Source organism: Eumetopias jubatus, unplaced genomic scaffold (genome assembly GCF_037043125.1).
Source record: "Eumetopias jubatus isolate StellerSeaLion01/CBP00866 unplaced genomic scaffold, mEumJub1_p1.0 scaffold_9, whole genome shotgun sequence".
NCBI lineage: Eukaryota > Metazoa > Chordata > Mammalia > Carnivora > Otariidae > Eumetopias > Eumetopias jubatus.
This window is the reverse complement of record NW_028274815.1, coordinates 58,245,083-58,263,898: the sequence shown is the minus strand read 5'-3', so window position 1 is coordinate 58,263,898 and position 18,816 is coordinate 58,245,083. Positions and strand designations below refer to the sequence as shown.

General features: G+C 37.9%; 1 long non-coding RNA gene and 1 pseudogene across 1 annotated transcript in view; one reads left to right on the top strand and one right to left on the bottom strand.

Moving 5' to 3' along the window:
• LOC148163542 (uncharacterized) overlaps positions 1-18,816 on the bottom strand; it is a 243,962-nt gene that overhangs the window by 200,875 nt on the left and 24,271 nt on the right. The window contains exon 2 of the long non-coding RNA XR_015768948.1: positions 13,791-13,893. This is a non-coding gene — a long non-coding RNA (uncharacterized LOC148163542). The remainder of the gene's footprint in view (positions 1-13,790; positions 13,894-18,816) is intronic.
• Positions 15,572-16,884, top strand: LOC114202629 (endoplasmic reticulum-Golgi intermediate compartment protein 3 pseudogene; annotated as a pseudogene).

Genomic DNA, 18,816 nt, shown 5'->3' with positions numbered 1-18,816 from the left:
CTCTCTCTGTGTACTGTACCTTATCATGTCAGGTTATGATATATGGACCTGCTGCAGTCATCTGGTGACCATGAGGAGAGTTTTATACTAAGTATAAAACTGACATACTTAGGAGAGGAGAACAATGGAAAGAAACAGGATCTTTCAGACTTGAGACACTGAATTAAACAGTCTCATAGCTTCTTCACCTCAGGATTTCTTGTTTGTAATAATAAATATTTTTGTTGCTTAAGTCTATTTAAATTGAGAATATCTTTTCCTTGTTGTTCAAAGCAATCTCACTGATATACTATCTCTCTGTTTCACCCTTTGAGTGCTGTTTTCACCTGATTAATATTTCATAATGCAAACTTCCCTAGAGACAGTTCATTGAAGGCAGAGCCTGGACACTAACCTAGACACTATATTCAAGTATACTTTTTGGAACACAAAGAATTTATTCAGTCATGCTACACAAATATTAATTCAGACCTTAGTCTTTCAGTATCTGTTATGGATTGAATTGTGTCCCCCTCTACCCAAATTCATATGCTGAAGTTCTAACCCCTAGTCTCTCAGAACGTGACTTTATTTAGAGATAGGGTTTTCACAGAGGTAATCAAGTTAAAATGAAGTCATTAGAGTGGATCCTACTCTAATATGACAGGTGTACTTATAAGAAGAGGAAATTTGGACACAGAATGCATAGAAGGTAAATAATGTGAAGAAACATGGAGAAGATAGTCATCTATAAGCCAAAGAGAGAAGCCTGGAGCATATCATTCCCTCACAGCCTGCAGAAAGAACCAACTCTGTCAATACTTCAGTCCCAGGTTGCTAGCTCCAGAGCCATGAGACAATACATTTCTGTTACTTAAGCCATTCAGTTTATGGTACTTTGTTACAGCAGCCCTAAGCAAACTAATACAGTCAGTGCCTGTGCCATTTCTTCTAGGATGTAATGTATGTAGGTGTTGTATGTAACTGTTGAATCACTAAATTGTACACCTGAAACTAATATTATACTCTATGTTAACTAACTGGGATTTAATAAAAACTTTAACATATAGATGTAGTTATGTAGGTATAGATATAGAAGTACTTACTCCCTGTTCTCAAAGAGCTCGATAAAGTAGCTGACCGTGTAGTCATATTTAAACTAATTAAGAGAGAAGTTATTCTCAAACACTTTAGAAGAAACTATTTATAATTCAACAAGTCATATGCCAATTGCAGATCATTCTATGTGTGCATTAAAGCAGATTTCTGTTATAAATGTTCATAAGTAAATGTTATGCTCATGAGAGGAATGAAGTGTTAAATTAATCTCAAAATATTTGACAATTAATTCAGATCAGCTTCTATAATTAATCTTAATTGGTAAGGTTTTATCTAAAAGATTTGCAATGAATAAATTTTTAACAGTTGCCCCAGACTATCAATAAAGTTCCCAGGATGTGGAGATTATGAAGGAAGAAGAGTAGTTTAAAAATATTTAAAATATGGCCTTTGTCCTCTCTTAGATAGTCTAACAGAATACTAAGACAACAACAAAAAGATAATTATCCTACAAAGTAAGGTGTAGGGAAAAGAAAATATAGGTGATGAAAGGAAGCTGGCACTAGGAACAGATGGCCATGGAAGGCTTTCTCCATAGAAAGTGATAACTTTTGTGCTGGGTTTTAAAGGAGAGGAGCAAATTTCATAGAGCCATCACTGGTCACTGTTCTAGTTCTCTTCCCTGCTCAGAGCCAGGATTAGAACTACATTTACTTTGCCAAGGAAACACCAGACTCCTCTTGCTACTGAGACTTGACAGTCAGTCCCCTCTCCCTGCCAACGTGCCTTGGGCCAAACCATGGTGAGCTATAAAATTCTTATAGTCCAACTGATTTCAGATGCTTTTTCAAAAAAAAAAAAAAGTGCAACTGTTACCTAAGAAATAAGTGGTCACAGCACGGTAAGATTTAAAATTTTATTTGAAGTCTATTTATCTTGAGCTCTTCTAAGTTTGTCTTAATATTATAATCTATTACCTATTTGCAGGAAGCCATAGGATAATTCTTTAGCAATTGAGTTTTTTTAAGGAACAGAAATAAAAGTAAATAACATATTTGACCTTAGATGAGTATGCCATTTTTGAGCCATTCATGTAAAATTAAGCCTCTTTGTGAAAGAGAAAGAGAAATAAATATTAAAAATGTATTTTCATGTCCAAATGTTTCCTTTATCCCAGAAGAAATCTCTGGTTACAAGAATGAAGAACAAATATCTTTATTTTGGCTTGTGATTAGATTGCATCTATCATAATTAGTTATTGAATTGAAATCTAAGTTATCTTTCTTCTAAGTACGGTTGTACTATATTTAATATCCCTAGAATGTTACATTTCTCAGTTGTGAAATAACACTAACCTTAGAATGACTTATTTTGAGTTTTGGTAGATCATCAGTGTTCCCAGATCCATCTATGATCTGAAATGTTTTAGAAGTGAGCAAATGTGTGTTTCTTACCTTTGCTTAATTAACATACCTACTAAGAATATTTCTCACTTTAGAGTCTACCAATACAAATAATAATTCTCTTTTTCTGGATTTTTTCCTATTATGTAAATCAATTGCATTTCTGAAGACCAAGTTTGGTAAAAAAGTGAACAGAAATGGCCAGGAAATCTAGCCTATGAGTAAACTAAGAAAGCCACTAATACCTTATTGTTGTTGAATTCAAAAACAGAAACTGAATATAAAGACAGGTAAACCATAGAGGGTTGGTAGTACCTTAGAAACAGACTCTTAGATTTGGAAGTGACCTCAAATATTATCAAGTTACAGATAATTGAGGATGGCTGTGATTCAGTGACATACTGTAAGCATAGAGCATCCTACTCAAACTCTAATTGAAACACTAGGTTTCATACTTGCACCTGTTCAGGAAGAGAACCCTTTTCACATGATCATGACACAAAAAAAACCTCAAAGTTTTCCCTTTGTAGTTAGATCTTTTATAGCATTTCTAGAAACCCTGACATTTTGAAGGCCCACACCTTGAAATCTATATATGGAGTAACATAGACACTTCAAAAAAGGGGTCAGAGAGGCCATGCCTGCCAACCAGCATTTGTTTTTCAAACTAGTGATGTTTATCATTAATTACCAATGGAAACTTATCAGTAAGTTCCTAAATGGAACTATGGCTCATGAGATTCTTGCATTTTCACTCTGACATTTATCCCTTGGCAGAGACACCAACCCGGATAGCAGACAATGCTGTGAGTGTGACCTATCAATTTCAAACATACAAGGAAAAAGAGTTTCTGATTAAATATGGAAAAAAAATATATTGGGTCATCAGATTTATTGCCTGCAATAAATTTGCACATTAATTGCAAGCAATAAACATATGGAATACATGCTAAAAATAGAATGATATTTCTTTTTGGCAGAATTGGTATAGTGTAAAGCAGAAAAGTATCATCTTTTCATACTATATTGTTGAGTAATATAGAACTAACATACCAAAAGTTGAAAAATTTGGCTCTTTGCTAAAGTAACTTTGAGTAGTGAGTTATATAACTTGCCAGCACTTACCATCTGCTGTAGCCCCTACCTCTTTATTTTTCTGGGTGTTTAAAATGATTTTTCTGGATACTTTTTAATAGCTCTTAATATAGAAATTACTATTCAAACATTACACTTATTTTATTATGTTTCATTATGTTTATAAAACAAATAATATCTTAGTCCATTTCGGCTGCTGCCATAAAATACCATAGACTGAGCTTATAAACAACAGAAATTTATTTCTCACAGTTTTGGAGGCTGGGAAGTTCCAGATCAAGGCACTAGCAGATTCAGTGTCTGGTAAGATTCTGCTTCCCGATTCATAGACAACACTGTGTCTGCACAAGGTGCAAGTAGGGAGGGAGCTCTCTGATGTCCCTTTTACAAGGGCACTAATCTCATTTATGAGTGTTCTACCTTCATGATATAATCATCTCTCAAAGACCCCACCTCCATTACCATCACACTAAGGATTAGGTTTCAGCGTAGGAATTTTGGCAGGACACGTTCAGTCTGTAGCAGACAATAAGAAAAAAAAGTAAGTTATTTCCTAGTAGCTCAACTTTTAATATTACTGAGGAGGTGATAGCTCAGGCTTGAGCTCTCCCTCGATCTCACTCACCACATACTAAATTCAGTGTCAAGATAAGGCATTTTCAGACATCCTTTGGGAATATAAATTATTGAACACAAATACACATAATTTCAGTGATTAGTTTTAGACATGTACTTTAATATCACTGACAATTAAATGTCATGCTTTTATATTTAATTTCACATTGTTCTTTCAATCTTCTATCTTCACATGTCTTACCACCAGAAAACTACATGTGACGGAGTGAGAAAAATTGGCATTGAATTGAAATAGCTGCGTCCTGGGGAGAGTTTTCATTAAAAACAAAACAAAACGAAAAACAGGTTTATCCTAGATGATACTGCACTTGGTATTTGATTGTGACTAACTATAAAATTTTATCTGGCTTAATTCTCCCTTTCATACCCAGAGCAAGGCTGGTACCATATTTTCCTAAGCACATTTAAGGAGAAGCATCTTTCTCAGTTCCTAGTCGAGGCTTCTGGGGGCTTAGAAACGTTCTGAAGAACAAGCCAGATCCTCTCATCCCATCTCCATGTATGTGCCCTTATCCTTCTAACTGCAAGGTAGCCAGATCACACCTTTAAAAAATAATGCTGGTGAGCAGCTAGAATGACTTAGCAGAATTCTTCAGAGCCACAGTGGAACAGCTCTCATCCTCTAACCCCTTCTTCTTCAGGCCTATCTCCTTGTCATATATGACAAGAGCACATGGAGAGTCCATGCCAGTGTGCCTCTGTCTGGAAATGGGAGTAAAAGGAAAGCTAGCCATGTCATATCAAATTTGTGCAGTTCTCTTCTCCCTTTTAGAAAGAAAGGTGTCAGGACTAACAATTCCAATCAAGAATTAAATGTACTTTTGACAAAATTGCTTTCTGCTGAGAACGTATCTATTCAGTGAGTACCCCAGCTAATCCAATTTAGGATCATTGAATTTCAGAACTGGAAAGCATCCTAGTGACTCCAATTGGAGTTAGGCAGTTAAAGATCAAAATATTACCTTTATTATTGTGAAGGCTCTTTGGGGAATGAGGGTTAGGGTTGAAAGCCAAATGAACTTGCTAATATTTCCTGACTTACTCTGTCCCACCCCGGCCCAAACCAAACCTTGAACAGAACTTGATACTGCCTCCATCCTGTCCAGGGCTGAAAATTTATGTTCTTGTTCTTTTAATAGGTTAACTCTACTCAGTTATAATCTGTGGATTCATGGCTGTCAGCTACTAATCAGGTGGGGATGAGGCCAGAGTGTTATGCTGGGGAAATCCTTCTGAAATAAAAGTAGGGGGAAAACACATCACTTTCCAGCATTATAAGGAACAGAACCATAGGAAGTCTGGTGAATAGAATCCTCCATTTCATTTCAAAATAATTTGAGAACAGTCTAGTAAGAGTGTACTGTAAATTATTAATACAGAACTCTAGTCTACTCTTTTACTAACCTCTCCCAAACATATTAGCAAAAAAAAAATTAATAAATAAATTTTAAACCACTGTAGGGATTTTTCCTCTTAAAGTTTTATCACAACGATTTATCTTACAATCATATTGTGAATAATTTAACAACAAACCTATTTTGAAGGAAGTAATGCTGGAAATAGAACTGCTCCATATGAAAGAAATTTAAGGTTAAAACTAAGGTGAGTTTTTCTTGCAATTTAATTCTAAATGATAAGACTTTTAAAATAAAAACTTAAATCTTAGGAAATTACATTACACTGGATTGGTGAAGTTCACAAATATATAGAAGCCATCTGTTTGAAAGCAATCAAACCAACAAAGGCAGATAGTAACAGGTTCATATAATAGAGGTGTTCAGTGTATTCACTGAATTATTACAAAGAGTGATTATATAAATTCTGAAGAAACTGGGCTTTTATCTCTCAACACTAAGACCTTTAATTCATTCAGGACTCATCATTTCAATAAAATACCCAAGGTCACAAGGCTGTGAACTTACAGGTTATGGTCTTTAACAGAAATGCTAGTTAGAACAGGAATTTACTGAAATGAAACTGGCAGGGTACTGAAAAATCATTTGAGTTGCTCAAATTATTAAAAATAGAATATTTTATCTAAGGTTTTTAAAAATTTAATTCCTTCATAAGAAATATTTTTTCTTTAAATGAAATTTTTCATCTACTGTATACTTTATTTAGACTTTGGTGAGACTCCAAACTACTCTATAACATTTGGCTAATAAATGTAGTAAAGAGAAAAAAAGAAAAAGGAATTAAAAAAAAAGCAATATATAAAAGACTAGGAGAAACTGCAAATACAAGATTAGTTTTACAATTCATTGAGCATCCCTATCTGTTCTCGGCCTTTCGGCTAAGATCAAGTGTAGTATTGAGCATCCTAATTAGAGGTTTTCTACTGCCTTGATCTGTCCTCTTCTATTCTCTTCTGGATAATCTCATCCACTCTCTTGCTTTCAAATACCATCTTATATGTTAATTACCTTCAAACATGTACTCCAGCTATTACCTCTCTCTTGCTGTGTTGACCTGTATTTCTCTTCCCATAGGACAACTTCTTCAAGAAGTTTACAGTTTTGTGTAAAAAAAAAATACAGCCATGTAAAAAAAAATGATGGAAGTCTTATAAACATTAATATTAGTTTGTACTGGGTGTTATAAGTACAAAAGAAAGAGAGGAAAAACTTCATAGAGGAAATAACAATGGAATAGATGTCTAGGGGAAGGAATGACAGAAGGGGAGCAAGTTGGCTGACACTGCAGGGAGAAAGAACAGTGTAAGTCAAGTTCCTGAATGATGACTCAGCCTGCAAAATAGTTCCCTTAAATACTGGCCCTAGAGTGCAAAGTGGGGAATGGCCAGAAACCAGGCAAGAGTAAGATCAGAGAGGGTCTGACTTGTCAAACTTGGGAATTCAAAGGTATTCCATATTTCTTATTCCTATTGTGCAGCAATAGAGAAACATTAAGGCCCTTTTAAGCAAAGGAAAAAAACAGGATCAGATTCGGATATAGCAGGGAAAAAAGTAAGTTTTATATTTTAATCCCTCCTGCCTTCTAAAGAGCATGAGTTAAATTTGTTCTGTTGAGCCCCTGAAGAGATTTGGTTGTACACATTTGTGAGTGGAAAGCTAGAGAAGCTGAACTGCTAGAGGGAGAAGAAATTCCTTAAAACAATTTTAGGGACATAGAACAGAAGTGAGAGAAGCCAGAAAAATATCCAAAGTCAGTGTCCCTATATGTTCCATAAAGTACTAACTCACAAATAATTTGAGTGGTTGGCTTTTGGTCTGTTTGCTTTGGCAGAAACTGAGCTTCACTTCCAAAATCATTCTCGGAGATAGTACTCACTGAGCAGATCCTGAGGATAGAGAAGACTTTGAGAGTGTTTTGACAAATAGACTGTAAGGTGGCTCCCCATGATCTTTACTTCTTGGTGTTCACATCTCTGGTTTTATAACTCTTTGAGTATGGGCAGGACCTGTAACTTGCTTATAATGTATGGAATTTAGCAAAGGTGATGGGCTGTCGTTCCCATGACCACATTGCTCTATCTTGCTAGCAAACTCACTCTAGGGATTCTCCTTGCTGGTTTAATGAAGTCAGCAGATATGTTGGGAAAGTCCACACAGTGAGGGACTATAGGTTGCCTCTAGGAGCTGAGGGCAGCCTCCAGCCAATAGCCAGGAAGAAGTGGGGTTCTGAGTCATACAACTGCAAACAAATGAATTTTGCCAACAATCTGAGTGAGGTTGGAAGCAGATTCTTTCCCAGTCAAGCCTCCAGATGAGAACACAGTATTGTTGACACTTTGTAGTCTTGTGAGACCCTAAGCAGAGGACCCAGCTAACCTGTGCCAGACTTCTGACTGTGAAATGATAAATGTGTGTGTTAAGCCTCTAAGATTCGTGGTGATTTGTTAAACAACAATTGAAAACTAATACAAATGTAACAATCCAACACCCTGTCTCCCACTTCACCAAATCTACAGATATTTCATAGTCTGATCTTTGAGTTATAAAAGTTTTAGGGAAATCACTTTCTAAAGCTGCCAAAAGGATGGATTAAAGGAGTAGGAGACTACAGGCAGGACATAAGGGCAATAGCCCAGGTAAGAACTGGTGAGAGCAAACACGAAATTATGAAAAATAAGAGCACATTTCAAGAGAAATGTAATGAGTCCATCTGGGACATGATAAATTCAAGGTATTTGTAGAACTTCCAAGTGATGATATCTAGTAGTTTTGGTACTAACTTTGAGAGATACTAGTTTTTATCTGGCAAAACTCACATTTTCCTGGACTTAACCCTTCAAAATGTGACAATAACCTGCCTTTTCAGCCCTTACCATATATTCTTTTCTTTTTGTCTCCCCATTACAGAGCAAGTACTAGTGCATTCCACATGCTTAACAAATGTTTGCTGATAAATAGTACAACTAAAACCCTATTCTACTGTTTCTGAACAAATGAGGAAAAGAAAATGTAAACTTAATAGGAAAAATAATAAAAGGGTAGGTGTATACCTGAACTATAGCTCTGTTGAATACTGCGATCACTCATTAATTCATTCAACAAATGGTTACTGCACACATAGTATATACAAGATCTCATCAGTTACCCTAAAGTCATTCTCAATCTCTTCTCCCTTGTCTCCTTCTAAATACAGAGGTGGAAATAGAAGCTGATTCCCCCAGCGTCCTTTACAGCTAAGGATAGTCATGTGATACTGTTATGGTCATTAAAATGCAAGGGGAAAATTATTGAATAGGTGAGTTGATAAAGATGCATCTTTCTTGGTAAAAAAGAGTCAAGTAGAAAGCTATGTTTATGAGGCACCTGGGTGGCTCAGTTGGTTCAGCTGCCAACTCTTGATTTCAGCTCAGGTCATCATCTCAGGGTCCTGGCATTGAGCTCCTCTCCCCAAAATCAGGCTCCATGTTCAGCAGGGAGTCTGCTTGAGGATTCTTTCTCTCCTTCTCCCTCTGCCCCTTCCCCGGCTCACACACTCTCTCTCTGTATATAAAATAATAAATAAATCTTTTTTTTTTTTTAAAGAAAGCTCTGTTCAGTAGCATCCCCTGCTTTCTGCCTTTGAAAATGGTTATGATACTTGGAGCTGTTGCATCCAGCTTGTGACTACGAAGAGAAGGCAAAGGGAATCACAGAGATACCAACCTAAGCCCTTATATTGAACAGCTAAACCAATGCCAGCAAGCGCCTAATTCTGGATTTCTTCTTATGTTAGACAAATAAACCCCTCTTGCTTAAGATCTATTAGTCTGTTATTCTGTTATAACTGAAAATATTCCCAAACTAATAGAGGAGGTTAAAAAATCTGGATAATAATATAATCTGGCAAATAATGCTACACATGAAATAGGTTTAAAATGCCAAATTGATTTTGAAATTGTAGTGTTGAAAGTAGCACTTATGTATCTTTTAAAAATATATAACAAGTTTCTCTCTAGCATTTGGCTGTGTTGTTATAGTCTTCATTGTCTCTCAGGATGTTAAAACTTATCCTCTGGATAATTGTGTCAAAAATGAAGAAATTACAATTTCAATAGTCTGTCAATTCTGATTTCAAAGGTAGGTCTATTAAAATTCAAATTAAAGGGACAGGATACAGTAAAAAATGGAAAATTAGTATTAGTAAAAATTTCAAATTTATTCACCTAAAAGTTTCCAAAAATTATATTCCAAAATAATGAGACTGTATCTGCACTTTTCAAAAAAGTTAAGACTTTTGATTTATAGACATTGCAAAACACATGTGGTAATAAAAGAGCACATTGCATAATTGTATTCCTATTTTAAAAGCTCCAAGCCATTTTATAGGGTCATTTTTAAGCTGTCTTTTTATTTATTTTTTATTTTTTAAAGATTTATTTATTTATTTTGAGAGAGTGAGAATGAGAGAGAGAGAGTGTACATGAGAGGGGGGAGGGTTAGAGGGAGAAGCAGGCTCCTCGCTGAGCAGGGAGCCCGACGCGGGACTCGATCCCAGGACTCCAGGATCATGACCTGAGCTGAAGGCAGTCACTTAACCGACTGAGCCACCCAGGCGCCCTAAGCTGTCTTTTTAAAAAGTATAAGAACTGTATGTTTTTGTCTGTTACACTTGCCAAGTGTCATCAGAGCCTGAGTAGTGTTTAAATTGCTTTTATAAATGAGTAGTGTAGCCAATCAGCAGTTCCTAGAATTGCTGAATAAATGAAGCAAATATTCAATAAAAAACCCACCAGTGTAATGAATAATAATCCTAGAAACTTTCCAATGGATAAAAAAATGAATCATTTATTAAAACTTTCTTTTTTTATTAAAAGATTTTATTTATTTATTAGAGAGTGAGCGAGAGAGAAACAGCATGAGAGGGGAGAGAGTCAGAGGGAGAAGCAGGCTCCCCACTGAGCTGGGAGCCTGATGTGGGACTCGATCCCAAGACTCCAGGATCATGACCTGAGCCGAAGGCAGTCGCTTAACCAACTGAGCCACCGAGGCACCCTATTAAAACTATTTCTAAGAAATTTCATTAACAGGAACAGTTCTGTGTTAGTGGAATTACTCTCCTATGAAGAGTAGTTATCAGCATCTTCCTTCTTATTTTTTATTCACGGGCACTATTTACTCAGGAAACACTTATAAGGTTAAGAAAGCATTGAGCTGGGCCTGGAGTTGGATGATACACAGATGGATAAGACAGTCCCTCTCCTCCAAGAAGATTTTGCTGTAGAGTAGTAGCCAGCCACACAGGCAGAAAGCCTCTCAACCATGTCCCAGTAGTTCTGTTAAGTTTGGGCCTATTAGAATCTAAAGGTGGGACCCCTGATGGATGGCTTTCTTTGTTTATTAAGGAGCTGCATTTAACCCCATACTAGTGGAGTGGTCCATGTTAGCCATGCCCATAATGAGATAAATGTATCAAGGTTAGTTTGGGTGACAGCTGCAAGCACCTATGCAAACTATCATGACAAAACAAAAGAATTGACAGAATTGAGTCAAGCTGTCCTTGTTTTTGTTTTTTTACTCTAATCACATATTGCTGCTATTTTAAGAGTTCAAGTCAATGTTTCCCGATCTGAAACTTGTTTGTTTCTTGATGGTGTCTTGAGAAACAAAAATGAAGATACTTATTAGAATTCTATGTCTTGTCTCTTGGCAGTATTATGTTTTTATTCATACAACCTTTTAAAGTCAGGTGTATGCAGGTTGATCAATTCTTACAGAAATTCCTGTCAGAATTAATGTTATTATGGGTGATTACCACTAGAAAGAAAATTAGTCACATCTTATAGTAAGATAATTAGAACCAGAATTCAAAAACTGTGAAGCTGAAAACACCCACAAAAAGCCTTATACAAAAATATTCATAGCAGTTATATTTGTAATAGCCAAAAAAACAAACAAAAAAAGGAAAGGAAAAAGAAAAAGAATTCAAATATCTATTATTAGCTTACTGAATAAATAAAACTGTGATACACTGTGGTGGGTTGAACAGTGGCTCCCAAAAAGATATGTCCACTTGGAACGTGTGAATGTGACCTTATTTGGAAAAAAAAGATCTTTGCAGATACAATTAATTAAGATGAGATCATCTTCCATTAAGGTGGATACTAAATCCAGTGACACTGTCCATATAAGAGACATAAAAGAAGAAAGACACAGACACACAGAGGAAAAGGCCATGTGAAGACAGAGGCACAGATAAGGTGCAGCCACAAGCCAAGGACCACTAGGAGCCACCAGAAGCTGGAAGAAGCCAGGAAGGATTATCCCCTAGAGTTATCAGAGGGAGCATGGCCTTCCCACACCTTGATTTCAGGCATATGACCTCCAGAGCTGTGAGAGAATAAATTTTTGTGGTTCTCAGCTATGAAGTTTGTCATAATTTCTTAAGACAGTTCTAGGGAACTAATAACAGGCATATTCATACAATGGAATACTGCTTAGCAATATAGAAGAATTAACTACTGATACCCTCAAAACATGGATGAATCTCACAAAGTAGTTGGATAAAAGAAGCCAGATAGTCAGACATAAAGACACTGTATAATTTTATTTACATGAAGTTCAAGAACAGGCAACTTAATCTATGGGAATAAAAATCAGAGGAATAGTTAACCTCTGGGGGTGGGGGTGGGGACTGACTGGAAAGAAGCATGAAGGCACTTTCTGGAGAAATGGAAATGTTCTATGTCTTGATTGGGATGGTGATTACATAGGTGAATACATTTCTCAAAACTCATCAAAAAGTACACTTAAGAGCTGCTACATTTTATTCAATGTAAATTAGATCTTAATAAAAAAAAAATACTGAGAAAAAACCAAAACAACAAACGGCAATGAGGACTGAAATTATACACCAAGTCAGGGGTTGGAAAACTACAGCCTATGGGCCAAATCTGACCTGCTGCCAATAAAATTTTATTGGAGCACAGCCAGGCCCAATCATTTACATATTGTCTAGGGCTGCTTTCATCCTACAAAGTCAGAGTAGAGTAGTGGTGACAGAGACCGTATGGCCCGCAAAGCTGAACATATTTACTGTCTAGCCCTTTACAGCAAGTTTGCCAACCCCTGCACTAAAATTATAGTCTATAACTATGCCCGTAGCTATGGAGGCCCTTTCTTGTCTAACATTCTGTAATTCTCATTATACTCAATGGTATAAATTAGCAGTGTTTGTTAAGTAAGACACTTGAAATGTCTTCATCTAGGCACCTAGGTGAGACTGTGAGCTAAATCTTAGGATTCTTAGTTCATCAGTTCATTTTTCTTTCACTTGCCATTTTTTGGCACAATAGTTCAGTACTATACTCACCAAAGTCATGGCATATAACCATATATGTGTTAACTTTATATGGCCTCACCTGGAGGCATGCTAGGAACTGAAGGAATACAGAAATGTCACCCCAAAATATGCCATCTGGCATATTAATATTTTGAATTAAAGGTACTTGAAAGACAGCAAATATAAGAAAAACACTCTAATTTTCCCTCTTCTTGAAAGCAGGAGATGAAATTCCCACATGAAAGATGCCCTCCCTACACCACAAGGAACATAACACTATCAACAGGGACAAGAAATTAAGACCAAGAGAATGCTACACAAACCTTGTGAAAATAATTCTTCCCTTCCTTTAGCCTTCTCATATAGTCATTTTTCCATAATTGCCTCTCTTTGTTCAACCTAATATAAAAGCGAGTAGGTTTTGCCACTTGATTGGGTCTCTTTCATTATGAAGGCTCCCGTGTCATAAAACTTGTATTAAATAAATTGGTATGCTTTTCTCCTGCTGATCTGTCTTATGTCAATTTAATTCTCAGGCCCAGTCAAAAGAACCCTAAGAGCCCTTACAGAGCTTGATAGTTGATTACAGAGAAATGAAAGACAAAATTGGCAATGGATGGGGCCAGGGCTGAGAGAACTTAGCGGATGAAGTGATCCCAAGCAGCTATGGCGCAGTGCTTGAGTAAGGCCTAGCAAACTTGGTGGGATTCTTGCAGACATGTTATCAAAAGGGCCTAATCCGAAGGTCAAGGGACTCCAGGGTAAAAGTCTCTGAGTTTAGAAAGTCAAAACTATCAGCCAGATAGGGCTTTTCATTGCAGTTAAAATAAAAACCAAAATCCTTAAAATGGTCTCCAAGGCCCTGAGTAATATGTCACTGCCTACCTCTCAGCCTTTCTTCTTCCTTCCTTCTACAACTTCTTTTAAGAGTAGGAACATGATCAGTGTTGACTTTCAGAAGATTCCTCTGGCAGCAGTAGGGGAGAGCCTGAAAATGAAGAGAACAGTTAGAGACCACAGGGATGCCTTAAGCAATGAAGATCATTTGATGAATGTCTGAATTAGGAGAATGACAGTGGGAATGAAGAAATGATGGATTCCAGCATAAATAAAACATTTTATTATTCACTCAATGAAACACTAAATAGCAATGAAAACAAACCTCCCTCAAATTACTGAGTTCATTAAATGCATCGTAACTTCCTGTGCCTTACTAATGGATAGGAGTTCCTCAGCACCTTTATAGGTCAGGTGGCTGGGGTTTCCAGCAGGTGGAAGCTATTTGCTATCTGTTCTCCTAGCCCCATGGTTCTCAAACTTGAGCATGTATCATAATCTCCTGGAGGGCTTATTAAAACACATCTTCCTGGGTCCCACTCCCAGAGTTTCTGATTTATAGGCCTCTAGTGAGAATTTGCAATTCTAACGAGTTCTAACAAGTTCCTAGGTGATGCCATTGCTACAGGTCCAAGGACAACATTTTGAGAACCACTTTCTAGCCAAAAGCAGACAAGCTGGGAAATTGGGACCCCAATGAAAGGGGTAGGAGAGAGCTTCTTCAACTCTGGCTCTCCAAGCCCGGGAAGAGAAACACTCTTTTTCAGGCACTTAGAAGAAGAGTGACTCCATCTACCCACGAAGCCCTCTTCTTCCTAAAGGGAGTTGGCTTTCCCAAGTTACAGACCTCATAATATCTACCCTATCCTAAAGGCAGCCCCAGAAACACAGATAATCAACAAGGGCCTCTGATGGCTGCTTTTAATTATTGAGTTGCACCAGGAAGGAATTAGGGGAAGAAAGGGGGAAAGGGGAAGGTCAGGAACATGTGTTTGAACCATCTTCTTCCCAAAAACTCCTGTGAGAATTAAGAGATAAAAAAGCATAGTGCCTGAGACATTAAGAGCACTCAATAAATGTTCGCTGTTATTATTATTGACTTCAACTTTTTTGAGGTAGGTATTTGGAAAGATGGTTGCATCATAACAGAGTATGTGGGAAAAGCAAGTTTATCAGGAAGGTTATTAACTTAGGAACATTTTAATATCTGCATTTTTATATTTATAAATTTTAATGTCGTGGCTCTAAGGTTAAAATTGCAGAATTTTATAAAACAGAGCTAACAAGTTATATGAGAAACAAAGAAGACAGCATAAAGTTTCCAGAGCTTCCCTTGGGAAATGGAGATGTGACCCAGTTTGAGGCCTCACTATCTAGAGGGTATCCTTAATGCTAGCTAGCAGCTGGCTGGCTCATGGAGACTAGTTTTTGAGAGCAGGCAGTAAACACATGTTAAGCTTGTGATGTGCTTTGGCAGAAAGTCTTGACAAACCGCTCTCATTCTTTAAACACATGGTTCCAAAGTTTCTAAACAAAGTGCAATATGAACTTTGACTTTCCCTCCCCTAGTGGGGGGAGGGAGGGGCAGATTTTGCAATGCCTTATTAAATATGTCAGGGTTTTGCTTGTTGCAAAAAAAAAACATGTGTTCTCTTCAGGCAAGAGTTTCTTTTTGGCACATTCCTATACTTTAATATTTGTATCTCAGCTATCCATTCCAATAGTATTTCTATGCTTTATATACTTTCAAATTACCCTGAGACATTTACGTGAGTTCTATAAATTATACACACCTTACTTAAAGTAAAAAACAACAAACCAGAGGAGGCTGCAGGGGCGGGCCGGCTGGCGTCCCCTTTCCGGCTGGTCCCCATGGAGGCGCTGGGGAAGCTCAAGCAGTTCGATGCCTACCCCAAGATTCTGGAGGACTTCCGGGTCAAAACCTGCGGGGGCGCCACGGTGACTATTGTCAGTGGCCTTCTCATGCTGCTACTGTTTCTGTCCGAGCTGCAGTATTACCTCACCACTGAGGTGCATCCTGAACTCTACGTGGACAAGTCACGGGGAGATAAACTGAAGATCAACATCGATGTATTTTTTCCACACATGCCTTGTGCCTATCTGAGCATCGATGCCATGGATGTGGCTGGGGAGCAGCAGCTGGATGTGGAGCACAACCTTTTTAAGCAACGGCTAGATAAGGATGGCATCCCCATGAGCTCAGAGGCCGAGCGTCATGAGCTTGGGAAGGTCGAGGTAAAAGTGTTTGACCCTGACTCCCTGAACCTGATCCCTGTAAGAGTTGCTACGGTGCCGAGACGGAAGACATCAGGTGCTGTAACACCTGTGAAGATGTGCGGGAGGCCTATCGCCGTCGGGGCTGGACCTTCAAGAACCCAGACACTATTGAGCAGTGCCGGCGAGAAGGCTTCAGCCAGAAGATGCAGGAGCAGAAGAATGAAGGCTGCCAAGTATATGGCTTCTTAGAAGTCAACAAGGTGGCCGGAAACTTCCACTTTGCTCCCGGGAAGAGCTTCCAGCAGTCCCACGTGCATGTCCATCACTTGCAGAGCTTCGGCCTCGACAATATCAACATGACCCACTACTTCCGGCACCTGTCATTCGGGGAGGACTACCCTGGCATTGTGAACCCCCTGGACCGCACCAACGTCACCACACCCCAAGCCTCCATGATGTTCCAGTACTTTGTGAAGGTGGTACCCACAGTGTACATGAAGGTAGACGGGGAGGTGCTGGGGACAAATCAGTTCTCTGTGACCAGACACGAGAAGGTTGCAAATGGGCTGATGGGCGACCAGGGGCTTCCCGGAGTCTTCGTGCTGTATGAGCTGTCGCCCATGATGGTGAAGCTGACAGAGAAGCACAGGTCCTTCACACACTTCCTGACGGGTGTGTGCGCCATCATCGGGGGCATGTTCACGGTGGCTGGACTCGATTCACTCATCTACCACTCGGCTCGAGCCATCCAGAAGAAAATTGATCTTGGGAAGACAATGTAGTTGTCTCCTTCCCCCTCTGTTGTTCTCTTCTCCTCCTGTTTCTCTTTGGCCCTGTGGTCATTCCCAGCCTCTTCCCCAACCCACCCCCACTCAGCGCCGGTCTCAGTGCAGGTTGATAAATCTATTGATTGTGATAGTAAAAAAAAAAAAAACAAAAAAATAAAAAAACAACAACAAACCAGAAAAACCATATAAATTTAACTAAAATTTATTAAAAATTATAAGAATATATTTATTTGTAAACTTTTAGCAACTATTTTGTGGTTTGTTTTTTAAGGTCAAATTATGAACCTACAACTTTAGAAAACCCACATAGTTAATATTCTTAAAAGTGAAAATGCAATTATTAGACTCATTCCATATGATTCAGTTAAATGCAGTTCAACATTCATTTACTGTGTGACTGGTAGGTTTAGGGGACACATAGGTGATTAAATGATGAAGTCCTTGTCCTTAAGGAGTTCATATGGTCTTTTGACCATGTGTTTCTTTGTCCCTCCAGCACTAGATTATGATTGTCTAGTTCCTAGAGGAAGAAGTGACTGCCATGCAGTCTGAACGTGTTGTCACTGAGGAAGGGAACTTTGGTTGGCTTTTGAAAGATACTAAGGATTGTGGTGGGGAAGTGGGAAGAGAAGGGCAGGACATTCTAAACAGAAGTAACAAAATAAGTGCAAACACTGACATAAAAAAAGAATTTGTTGAGATTTGATGAGCAGCTCTACAGGGCTATAGCTCCTGTGTTCATATTAAGGGTGCAAATGAGGGTAAAAAAGTTAGATGGGGCCAGATGGTGGAAGGTTCTTTTTGTGTTCCAAGGGATTTCGATTTTACCTGTAGGAGGCTGGAAGCCATGGAAGAAAGGTACAAGATTTGATCTGTCTTTTGGCAACAAGTTTAGGGGCAACAGTATAGAGAGTGGACCAAAGTGAAGTACCTCAACAAAAAGTCATGTTAGGATTTGGTCACAACAGCCCTCAGGAGCCAGAACTCTGTTTATTGTATTTTTAAGTGTTTGATTTGACAGTAGTCTTAAATTGTTTTTATTTTTATTATTTTTTAAAAGATTTATTTATTTTTAGAGAGAGTGTGGGGGGAGCACACAAGCTGGGGGTGGGGGCAGATGGAGAGAGAGAATCTCAAGCAGACACCCCACTGAGCCGGAAGCCCGAGGCAGGGCTCGATCTCACCACCCTGAGTTCATGACCTGAGCCAAAATCAAGAGTTGGACACTCAACTGACTAAGCCACCCAGGTACCTCAACCTTAAATTGTTTTTAAATTGTTGTATTATACAAAATGCAACAATTGCTGAAAATGAGCTAAAACTAAGGCCCTATCCAAAGGCCTACAGTATGAAAAAAGAGTGAAAAATTGAAAATATAAGGATTTCAGGAAAAAACACACATCTCCCCTCCCCCCCAACACACACACATATTAGGTATGACGTTAAGGAGTAAAGATATTTCCTTGGTTGTTGGTAAAATTCTTTCCCAGCAGCTTAACTAATTAACATAAGATAAAAATCTAAGACATCTTTGTATGAGGGCAGAGGGAGTGTGATTCCTGGGATATACTGTGGAACAACTAATATTTTATTAAAGGAAGTAGAAAAGAAAGTTTGGGTTTATGAGTCAATCAATTTGATATTTAAAAGGAAAACTATGGGGAATAATATTAATAGTTATATATAAAAGATGTCAATCAACATAGTATACAAGAGTGGCTAGGATAATAATTTTAGACTATAAATAGTCATAAAAAATGCTAACAAAGCACTGGGCTATATGCTACTTATGTATTATTACATAACAAAGAAATCTGAGTTTGTAAAGTCTTCATAATAAAATTCAACTTCAGAAATTTATTTTAAAACTTATATAGAGTTTCAGGTGCATACACTAAATTTGATTTCACTTTACTACTGAAAACATAAAACATTGAAAAAATCAAATATTATTTTTTTTCAAGTTTTTGTTTAAATTCTAGTTAGTAGGGGCACCTGGGTGGCACAGTCGGTTAAGTGTCCAACTCTCGGTTTCGGTTCAGGTCGTG